We start from the raw sequence: 12,665 nt of genomic DNA, 5'->3' as shown, positions 1-12,665 counted from the left end.
AGCTATGGATCAATCGCTCAAACTAAGGATATTTATCTATTAATTAAGGGATTTTACCTTCAGCTAAGTCAGGATACATTGAGTTTATATATTTAGTGGGACATATGGCTGAAAGCCTCTTGTGATAGTAGTTATTAGTCTAATTCATTTACACCTTCTGGGTTCTCAGTAATTGGCCTGTGGATGGCTGGCGAGCTCTATCATGGTGTTCTACTCTCTGGGTCCAACTCTTCCACCACAGACTACACCAACCTCACTGATACTGGGGGCACAACGAGAGCACCTCAGCCCTGCTCCGAGCACCGCCTTCAAAGTGTTTGTGCTCTACATCCTCATCCCCATGTCGGTATTAGCCATACTGGAAACCTCCTCATCGTGGCTTCTGTCAGATGCTTCTGGAACCTCCAGACGCCCACTAACTCCTTCATTGTCTCTTTAGCAATGGCGGACTTCCTGGTTGCTGTGCTTTGGTGATGCCGTTCAGCTTGGTGCGCTCTGTGGACACCTGGTGGTTCGGACGGAACTTCTGTATGGCCCACTTCCTGTTGGACATGACCCTTCATCTTCAACCTCAGCTGTGTGGCATTGGACCGGTACGTGGCAGTGTGCGACCTGCTTCACTACCCCACCCGTATGTCTCCCAGACGGGTCACCATGCTCCTCCTGCTCTCCTGGCTGCTCCTCCTCATCTCCTCCTTCTGCGTCTCCTCGGCATGTACTATCTGACGCCCCAACTGGGCACAGGGGCACCCAGCAGGAAAGCCAGACCTGTGTGGCCCAGATCTACACCCCTATGCTGTGGCTGACTCTATGGTGTGTTTCTTCATTCCTGTTGTGTTCATGCTGTTTGCCTATGGGAGGATCTTTATGGTGGCTCAGAGGCAGGCCAGATGGAATCATGCCATGGAGAACCATCCCGGGCAGCTCCACACGGAGCATAACCCTACCAGGGGAAGACCCAGCACGAGCCAGGCCAGACCCAGCCAGATCAGATCCAGCCAGGCGAGTCCAGGCTAGGTTGGGGGCTTCTCCATCAGAAAGGAGAACAAGGCTGCAAGGGACCCTGGGTTTGATCATGAGGTGTTCTAATGTGCTGGCACCCCTACTTCAGTATCAACAGTATCAACATAGCCTTCACTCTGTGGGGAGACAGGATCAGCCCCATAGTCCTGGAAGCCTCTATGTGGCTGGGTTAACTCATCTCTGAATCCTTTTGTTATGCCTTCTTCAATAAAAAACTTTCGCTATGCGTTTGTGGCCATCTTGGGTTGTGAGATACTAGGCAGGCAGATCAGGGGTGTTTGGTGTCTACTCAGGAGAACTGTAGGCAGGTACATGCTGAAGTTACCTTGGAAACCATCTCAAAATGACTGCCGGAGTGCAGGTAGATTCCTTTTTATTAAACAGAAAATGTATTGGTCACATACACATATTTAGCAGATGTTATTGCGGGTGTAGCAAAATGCTTGTGTTCCTAGCAACAGTGCAGTAGTGTCTGACATCTCACAACAATACACAAATCTAAAAGTAAAATAATAGAATATATAAATATTAGGACAAGCAATGTTGGAGTGATTTTGTCAATCTCTCAAGATACTTTGTAAAATAGTGCTGATCTCCCAATATTGATGTTGATATCTCACCAAGTGTCCAGCAGCAAGTGATCAAGAAATTGAATTAATTCCTGCAACATCTGGATTGTTAGGTATTTTGCATAGACCAGAGTTCTCAACCTCAAAATCCCAGGAAGTCCTGACAAAAATGGTGGCCTATAAACAGCCCCTATACCCCATACTATACACCTCCTATAAACAGCCCCTATACCCCCATACTATACACCTCCTATAAACAGCTCCCTATACCCCATACTATATACATTCTATAAAACAGCCCCCTATACCCCATACTATACCTCCTATAAACAACCCCTATACCCCATACTATACACCTCCTATAAACAGCCCCCTATACCCCCACTATATACCTCCTATTAACAGCCCCTATACCCCATACTATACACCTCCTATAAACAGCCCCTATACCCCACACTATACACCTCCTATAAACAGCTCCCTATACCCCATACTATACACCTCCTATACACAGCCCCTATACCCACACTTTACACTCCTATACAGCCCCCAATACCCCACACTATACACCTCCTATAAACAGCCCCTATACCCACACTATACACCTCCTATACAGCCCTATACCCCACACTATACACCTCCTATAAACATTCCCTATACCCCATACTATACACCTCCTATAAACAGCCCCTATACCCCATACTATAACCTCCTATAAACAGCCCCTATACTCCTATACTATACACCTCCTATACACAGCCCCCTATACCCCATACTATACACCTCCTATAAACAGCCCCTATACCCCCATACTATACACCTCCTATACACAGCCCCCCTATACCCCATACTATACACCTCCTATAAACAGCCCCTATACCCCACACTATACACCTCCTATACACAGCCCCCTATACCCCATACTATACACCTCCTATAAACAGCCCCCTATACCCCATACTATACACCTCCTATAAACAGCCTCCTATACCGCATACTATACACCTCCTATAAACAGCCCCCTACACCCCATACTATACACCTCCTATAAACAGCCCCCCTATACCCCATACTATACACCTCCTATACACAGCCCCTATACCCCACACTATACACCTCCTATACACAGCCCCTATACCCCATACTATACACCTCCTATAAACAGCCCCCTATACCCCATACTATACACCTCCTATAAAACAGCCTCCTATACCCCATACTATACACCTCCTATAAACAGCCCCTACACCCCATACTATACACCTCCTATAAACAGCCCCTATACCCCATACTATACACCTCCTATAAACAGCCCCTATACCCCCATACTATACCTCCTATAAACAGCCACCTAGACCCCATACTATACACCTCCTATAAACAGCCCCCTATACCACATACTATACACCTCCTATAAACAGCCCCTAGACCCCATACTATACACCTCCTATAAACAGCCCCTATACCCCATACTATATACCTCCTATAAACAGCCCAAGACTATTCACCTCCTATCAATAGCCCCTATACCCCATACTATACACTCCTACACCTCCTATAAACAGCCCCTATACCCCATACTATACACCTCCTATAAACAGCCCCCTATACCCCATACTATACACTCCTATAAACAGCCCCCTATACCCCATACTATACACCTCCTAGAAACAGCCCCTGTACCCCATACTATATACCTCCTATAAACATCCCCCTATACCCCATACTATACACCTCTATAAACAGCCCAAGACTATTCACCTCCTATCAATAGCCCCTATACCCCATACTATACACCTCCTATAAACAGCCCCCTATACCCCCTGACTATACACTTCCTATAAACAGCCCCCTATACCCCATACTATACACCTCCAAAAACAGCCCCCTATACCCCTGACTATACACTTCCTATAAACAGCCCCTATACCCCAGACTATAAACCTCTATAAACAGCCCCCTATACCCCTGACTATACACCTCCTATAAACAGCCCCCTATACCCCATACTATACACCTCCTATAAACAGCCCCCTTACCCCAGACTATACACCTCTATAAAACAGCCCCTATACCCCTGACTATACACCTCCTATAAACAGCCCAAGACTATTCACCTCCTATCAATAGCCCCCTATACCCCATACTATACACCTCCTATAAACAGCCCCCTATACCCCATACTATACACCTCCAAAAACAGCCCCCTATACCCCATACTATACACCTCCTATAAACAGCCCCCTTACCCCAGACTATAAACCTCCTATAAACAACCCCCTATACCCCATACTATACACCTCTCCTATAAAAACAGCCCCCTATACCCCATACTATACATCTCAATAAACAGCGCCCTATACCCCATAATATACACCTCCTATAAACAGCCCCCTACACCCCCATACTATACACCTCCTATACACAGCCCCTATACCCCATACTATACACCTCCAAAACAGCCCTCTATACCCCACACTATACACCTCCTATAAACAGCCCCCTATACCCATACTATACACCTCAATAAACAGCCCCCTACACCCCATACTATACACCTCCTATACACAGCCCCTATACCCCATACTATACACCTCCTATAAACAGCCCCCCTATACCCCAGACTATACACCTCCTATAAACAGCCCTATACCCCATACTATAACCTCCTATAAACAGCCCCTATACCCCAGACTATACACCTACTATAAACAGCCCCCTATACCCCAGACTATACACCTCCTATAAACAGCCCCCTATACCCCATACTATACACCTCCTATAAACAGCCCCTATACCCCAGACTATACACCTACTATAAACAGCCCCCTATACCCAATACTATACACCTCCAATAAACAGCGCCCTATACCCCATACTATACACCTCCTATAAACAGCCCCTATACCCCATACTATACACCTCCTATAAACAGCCCCTATACCCCAGACTATACACCTACTAAACAGCCCCTATACCCCATACTATACACCTCTCCTATAAAAACAGCCCACCATACCCCATACTATACACCTCCAAAAACAGCCCCTATACCCCATACTATACACCTCCTATAAACAGCCCCTTACCCCAGACTATACACCTCCTACAAACAACCCCTATACCCCATACTATACACCTCTCCTATAAAAACAGCCCCCTATACCCCATACTATACACCTCCAATAAACAGCGCCTATACCCCATACTATACACCTCCTATAAACAGCCCCCTACCCCATACTATACACCTCCTATACACAGCCCCCTATACCCCATACTATACACCTCCTATACACAGCCCCCTATACCCCATACTATACACCTCCAAACAGCCCTCTATACCCCACACTATACACCTCCTATAAACAGCCCCCTATACCCCATACTATACACCTCCTATAAACAGCCCCTATACCCCAGACTATACACCTCCTATAAACAGCCCCTATACCCTATACTATACACCTCCAAAACAGCCCTCTATACCCCAGACTATACACCTCCTATAAAACAGCCCCTATACCCCATACTATACACCTCCTATAAACAGCCCCTATACCCCAGACTATACACCTCCTATAAACAGCCCCCTATACCCCATACTATACACACTCTATAAACAGCCCCTATACCCCAGATAATACACCTACTATAAACAGCCCCCTATACCCCAGACTATACACCTCCTATAAACAGCCCCCTATACCCCATACTATACACCTCCTATAAACAGCCCCCTATACCCCATACTATACACCTCCAATAAATAGCGCCCTATACCCCATACTATACACCTCCTATAAACACCCCCTATACCCCAGACTATACACCTACTATAAACAGCCCCTATACCCAATACTATACACCTCAATAAACAGCCCCTATACCCCATACTATACACCTCCTATAAACACCCCCTATACCCCATACTATACACCTCCTATAAACAGCCCCCTATACCCCAGACTATACACCTACTATAAACAGCCCCTATACCCCAGACTATACACCTCCTATAAACAGCCCCTATACCCCATACTATACACCTCCTATAAACAGCCCCTATACCCCAGACTATACACCTACTATAAACAGCCCCTATACCCAATACTATACACCTCCAATAAACAGCGCCCTATACCCCATACTATACACCTCCTATAAACAGCCCCTATACCCCATACTATACACCTCCTATAAACAGCCCCTATACCCCAGACTATACACCTACTATAAACAGCCCCCTATACCCCATACTATACACCTCTCCTATAAAACAGCCCACCATACCCCATACTATACACCTCCAAAAACAGCCCCTATACCCCATACTATACACCTCCTATAAACAGCCCCCTTACCCCAGACTATACACCTCCTATAAACAACCCCTATACCCCATACTATACACCTCTCCTATAAAAACAGCCCCTATACCCCATACTATACACCTCCAATAAACAGCGCCCTATACCCCATACTATACACCTCCTATAAACAGCCCCTACACCCCATACTATACACCTCCTATACACAGCCCCCTATACCCCATACTATACACCTCCTATACACAGCCCCTATACCCATACTATACACCTCCAAAACAGCCCTCTATACCCCACACTATACACCTCCTATAAACAGCCCCCTATACCCCATACTATACACCTCCTATAAACAGCCCCTATACCCCAGACTATACACCTCCTATAAACAGCCCCCTATACCCTATACTATACACCTCCAAAACAGCCCTCTATACCCCACACTATACACCTCCTATAAACAGCCCCTATACCCCATACTATACACCTCCTATAAACAGCCCCTATACCCCAGACTATACACCTCCTATAAACAGCCCCCTATACCCCATACTATACACCTCCTATAAACAGCCCCTATACCCCAGATAATACACCTACTATAAACAGCCCCTATACCCCAGACTATACACCTCCTATAAACAGCCCCTATACCCCATACACTATACACCTCCTATAAACAGCCCCCTATACCCCATACTATACACCTCCAATAAATAGCGCCTATACCCCATACTATACACCTCCTATAAACACCCCTATACCCCAGACTATACACCTACTATAAACAGCCCCCTATACCCAATACTATACACCTCCAATAAACAGCCCCTATACCCCATACTATACACCTCCTATAAACAGCCCCTATACCCCCATACTATACACCTCCTATAAACAGCCCCCTATACCCCAGACTATACACCTACTATAAACAGCCCCCTATACCCCATACTATACACCTCTCCTATAAAACAGCCCCATATACCCCATACTATACACCTCCAAAACAGCCCCTATACCCCATACTATACACCCCCTCTATAAACAGCCCCCTTACCCCCAGACTATACACCTCCTTTAAACAACCCCCTATACCCCATACTATACACCTCTCCTATAAAAACAGCCCCCTATACCCCATACTATACACCTCCAATAAACAACGCCCTATACCCCATACTATACACCTCCTATAAACAGCCCCTACACCCCATACTATACACCTCCTATACACAGCCCCTATACCCCATACTATACACCTCCAAAACAGCCCTCTATACCCCACACTATACACCTCCTATAAACAGCCCCCTATACCCCATACTATACACCTCCATTAAACAGCCCCCAACACCCATACTATACACCTCCTATACACAGCCCCTATACCCCATACTATACACCTCCAAAACAGCCCTCTATACCCCACACTATACACCTCCTATAAACAGCCCCTATACCCCATACTATACACCTCCTATAAATAGCCCCCTATACCCCAGACTATACACCTCCTATAAACAGCCCCTATACCCCATACTATACACCTCCAAACAGCCCTCTATACCCCACACTATACACCTCCTATAAACAGCCCCCTATACCCCATACTATACACCTCCTATAAACAGCCCCCCTATACCCCATACTATACACCTCCTATAAACAGCCCCCTATACCCCATACTATACACCTCCTATAAACAGCCCCTATACCCCAGACTATACACCTACTATAAACAGCCCCCCATACCCCATACTATACACCTCCTATAAACAGCCCCCTACACCCCATACTATACACCTCCTATACAGCCCCTATACCCCATACTATACACCTCCTATACACAGCCCCTATACCCCATACTATACACCTCCAAAACAGCCCTATACCCCACACTATACACCTCCTATAAACAGCCCCCTATACCCCATACTATACACCTCCTATAAACAGCCCCCTATACCCCAGACTATACACCTCCTATAAACAGCCCCCTATACCCTATACTATACACCTCCAAAACAGCCCTCTATACCCCTATACACCTCCTATAAACAGCCCCTATACCCCATACTATACACCTCCTATAAACAGCCCCCTATACCCCAGACTATACACCTCCTATAAACAGCCCCTATACCCCATACTATACACCTCCTATAAACAGCCCCTATACCCCAGATAATACACCTACTATAAACAGCCCCCTATACCCCAGACTATACACCTCCTATAAACAGCCCCTATACCCCATACTATACACCTCCTATAAACAGCCCCCTATACCCCATACTATACACCTCAATAAATAGCGCCCTATACCCCATACTATACACCTCCTATAAACACCCCTATACCCCAGACTATACACCTACTATAAACAGCCCCCTATACCCAATACTATACACCTCAATAAACAGCGCCCTATACCCCATACTATACACCTCCTATAAACAGCCCCTATACCCCATACTATACACCTCCTATAAACAGCCCCCTATACCCCAGACTATACACCTACTATAAACAGCCCCTATACCCCATACTATACACCTCTCCTATAAAAACAGCCCCCTATACCCCATACTATACACCTCCAAAACAGCCCCCTATACCCATACTATACACCCTCTATAAACAGCCCCTTACCCCAGACTATACACCTCCTATAAACAACCCCCTATACCCCATACTATACACCTCTCCTATAAAAACAGCCCCCTATACCCCATACTATACACCTCCAATAAACAACGCCCTATACCCCATACTATACACCTCCTATAAACAGCCCCCTACACCCCATACTATACACCTCCTATACACAGCCCCCTATACCCCATACTATACACCTCCAAAACAGCCCTCTATACCCCACACTATACACTCCTATAAACAGCCCCCTATACCCCATACTATACACCTCCAATAAACAGCCCCAACACCCCATACTATACACCTCCTATACACAGCCCCCTATACCCCATACTATACACCTCCAAAACAGCCCTCTATACCCCACACTATACACCTCCTATAAACAGCCCCTATACCCCATACTATACACCTCCTATAAACAGCCCCTATACCCCAGACTATACACCTCCTATAAACAGCCCCCTATACCCCATACTATACACCTCCAAAACAGCCCTCTATACCCCACACTATACACCTCCTATAAACAGCCCCTATACCCCATACTATACACCTCCTATAAACAGCCCCCTATACCCCATACTATACACCTCCTATAAACAGCCCCTATACCCCATACTATACACCTCCTATAAACAGCCCCCTATACCCCAGACTATACACCTACTATAAACAGCCCCCTATACCCCAGACTATACACCTCCTATAAACAGCCCCCTATACCCCATACTATACACCTCCTATAAACAGCCCCTATACCCCAGACTATACACCTACTATAAACAGCCCCCTATACCCCAGACTATACACCTCCTATAAACAGCCCCCTATACCCCATACTATACACCTCCTATAAACAGCCCCCCTATACCCCATACTATACACCTCCAATAAATAGTGCCCTATACCCCATACTATACACCTCCTATAAACACCCCCCTATACCCCAGACTATACACCTCCTATAAACAGCCCCTATACCCCATACTATACACCTCCAAAACAGCCCTCTATACCCCACACTATACACCTCCTATAAACAGCCGCCTATACCCCATACTATACACCTCCTATAAACAGCCCCTATACCCCAGACTATACCTCCTATAAACAGCCCCCTATACCCCATACTATACACCTCCTATAAACAGCCCCCTATACCCCAGACTATACACCTACTATAAACATCCCCCCTATACCCCAGACTATACACCTCCTATAAACAGCCCCCTATACCCCATACTATACACCTCCTATAAACAGCCCCTATACCCCATACTATACACCTCCAATAAATAGCGCCCTATACCCCATACTATACACCTCCTATAAACACCCCCTATACCCCAGACTATACACCTACTATAAACAGCCCCCTATACCCAATACTATACACCTCCAATAAACAGCGCCCTATACCCCATACTATACACCTCCTATAAACAGCCCCTATACCCCATACTATACACCTCCTATAAACAGCACCTATACCCCATACTATACACCTCCTATAAACAGCCCCTATTACCCCATACTATACACCTCCAATAAACAGCTCCCTATACCCCATACTATACACCTCCAATAAACAGCGCCCTATACCCCACACTATACACCTCCTATAAACACCCCCCTATACCCCATACTATACACCTCCTATAAACAGCCCCTATACCCCATACTATACACCTCCTATAAACAGCCCCTATTACCCCATACTATACACCTCCAATAAACAGCTCCCTATACCCCATACTATACACCTCCAATAAACAGCGCCCTATACCCCATACTATACACCTCCTATAAACAGCCCCCTATACCCCATACTATACACCTCCTATAAACAGCCCCCCTATACCCCATACTATATACCTCCTATAAACAGCCCCTATACCCCATACTATACACCTCCTATAAACAGCCCCCTATACCCCATACTATACACCTCCTATAAACAGCCCCTATGCCCCATACTATACACCTCCTATAAACAGCCCCCTATACCCCATACTATACACTCCTATAAACAGCCCCCTATACCCCATACTATACACCTCCTATAAACAGCTCCTACACCCCATACTATACACCTCCTATACACAGCCCCCTATACCCCATACTATATACCTCCTATAAACAGCCCAAGACTATTCACCTCTTATCAATAGCCCCCTATACCCCATACTATACACCTCCAATAAACAGCGCCCTATACCCCATACTATACACCTCCTATAAACAGCGCCCTATACCCCAAACTATACACCTCCAATAAACAGCCCCCTACACCCAAAACTATACACCTCCAAAACAGCCCTCTATACCCCATACTATACACCTCCTATAAACAGCCCCTATACCCCATACTATACACCTCCTATAAACACCCCCCTATACCCCATACTATACACCTCCAATAAACAGCGCCCTATACCCCATACTATACACCTCCAATAAACAGCGCCCTATACCCCATACTATACACCTCCAATAAACAGCGCCCCTATACCCCATACTATACACCTCCTATAAACAGCCCCTATACCCCATACTATACACCTCCTATAAACATCCCCCTATACCCCATACTATACACCTCCTATAAACAGCCCCCTATACCCCATACTATACACCTCCTATAAACAGCCCCTATACCCCATACTTTACACCTCCTATAAACAGCCCCCTATACCCCATATATACACCTCCTATAAACACCCCCTATACCCCATACTATACACCTCCAATAAACAGCCCTATACCCCATACTATACACCTCCAATAAACAGCGCCCTATACCCCATACTATACACCTCCAATAAACAGCGCCCTATACCCCATACTATACACCTCTATAAACAGCCCCTATACCCCATACTATACACCTCCTATAAACATCCCCCTATACCCCATACTATACACTCCTATAAACAGCCCCTATACCCCATACTATACACCTCCTATAAACAGCCCCTATACCCCATACTATACACCTCCTATAAACAGCCCCCTATACCCCATACTATACACCTCCTATAAACACCCCTATACCCCATACTATACACCTCCAATAAACAGCGCCCTATACCCCATACTATACACCTCCAATAAACAGCGCCCTATACCCCATACTATACAACTCCAATAAACTGCGCCCTATACCCCATACTATACACCTCCTATAAACAGCCCCTATACCCCATACTATACACCTCCTATAACCAGCCCCTATACCCCATACTATATACCTCCTATAAACAGCCCCTATACCCATACTATACACCTCCTATAAACAGCCCCTATACCCCATACTATACACCTCCTATAAACAGCCCCTTATGCCCCATACTATACACCTCCTATAAACAGCCCTATACCCCATACTATACACCTCCTATAAACAGCCCCCTATACCCCATACTATACACCTCCTATAAACAGCCCCTATACCCCATACTATATACCTCCTATAAACAGCCCCCTATACCCCATACTATACACCTCCTATAAACAGCCCCCTATACCCCATACTATACACCTCCTATAAACAGCCCCCTATGCCCCATACTATACACCTCCTATAAACAGCCCCTATACCCCATACTATGCACCTCCTATAAACAGCCCCTATACCCCAAACTATACACCTCCTATAAACAGCCCCCCTACACCCCATACTATACACCTCCTATACACAGCCCCTATACCCCATACTATATACCTCCTATAAACAGCCCAAGACTATTCACCTCCTATAAATAGCCCCCTATACCCCATACTATACACCTCCAATAAACAGCGCCTATACCCCATACTATACACCTCCTATAAACAGCGCCCTATACCCCAAACTATACACCTCAATAAACAGCCCCCTACACCCAAAACTATACACCTCCAAAACAGCCCTCTATACCCCATACTATACACCTCCTATAAACAGCCCCCTATACCCCATACTATACACCTCCTATAAACACCCCCCTATACCCCATACTATACACCTCCAATAAACAGTGCCCTATACCCCATACTATACACCTCCAATAAACAGCGCCCTATACCCCATACTATACAC

The 12,665-nt window shown here is 45.8% G+C and overlaps 1 pseudogene; it reads left to right on the top strand.

Annotated features, from left to right (window-relative positions):
* The first annotated feature begins 183 nt into the window (after nt 1-183).
* Nucleotides 184-1,664, top strand: LOC115118929 (trace amine-associated receptor 9-like; annotated as a pseudogene).
* The last annotated feature ends 11,001 nt before the right edge of the window (nt 1,665-12,665 follow it).

Source organism: Oncorhynchus nerka, linkage group LG5, assembly GCF_034236695.1.
Source record: "Oncorhynchus nerka isolate Pitt River linkage group LG5, Oner_Uvic_2.0, whole genome shotgun sequence".
Classification (NCBI taxonomy): Eukaryota; Metazoa; Chordata; class Actinopteri; order Salmoniformes; family Salmonidae; genus Oncorhynchus; species Oncorhynchus nerka.
This window is presented reverse-complemented; position numbering and strand designations above follow the sequence as displayed.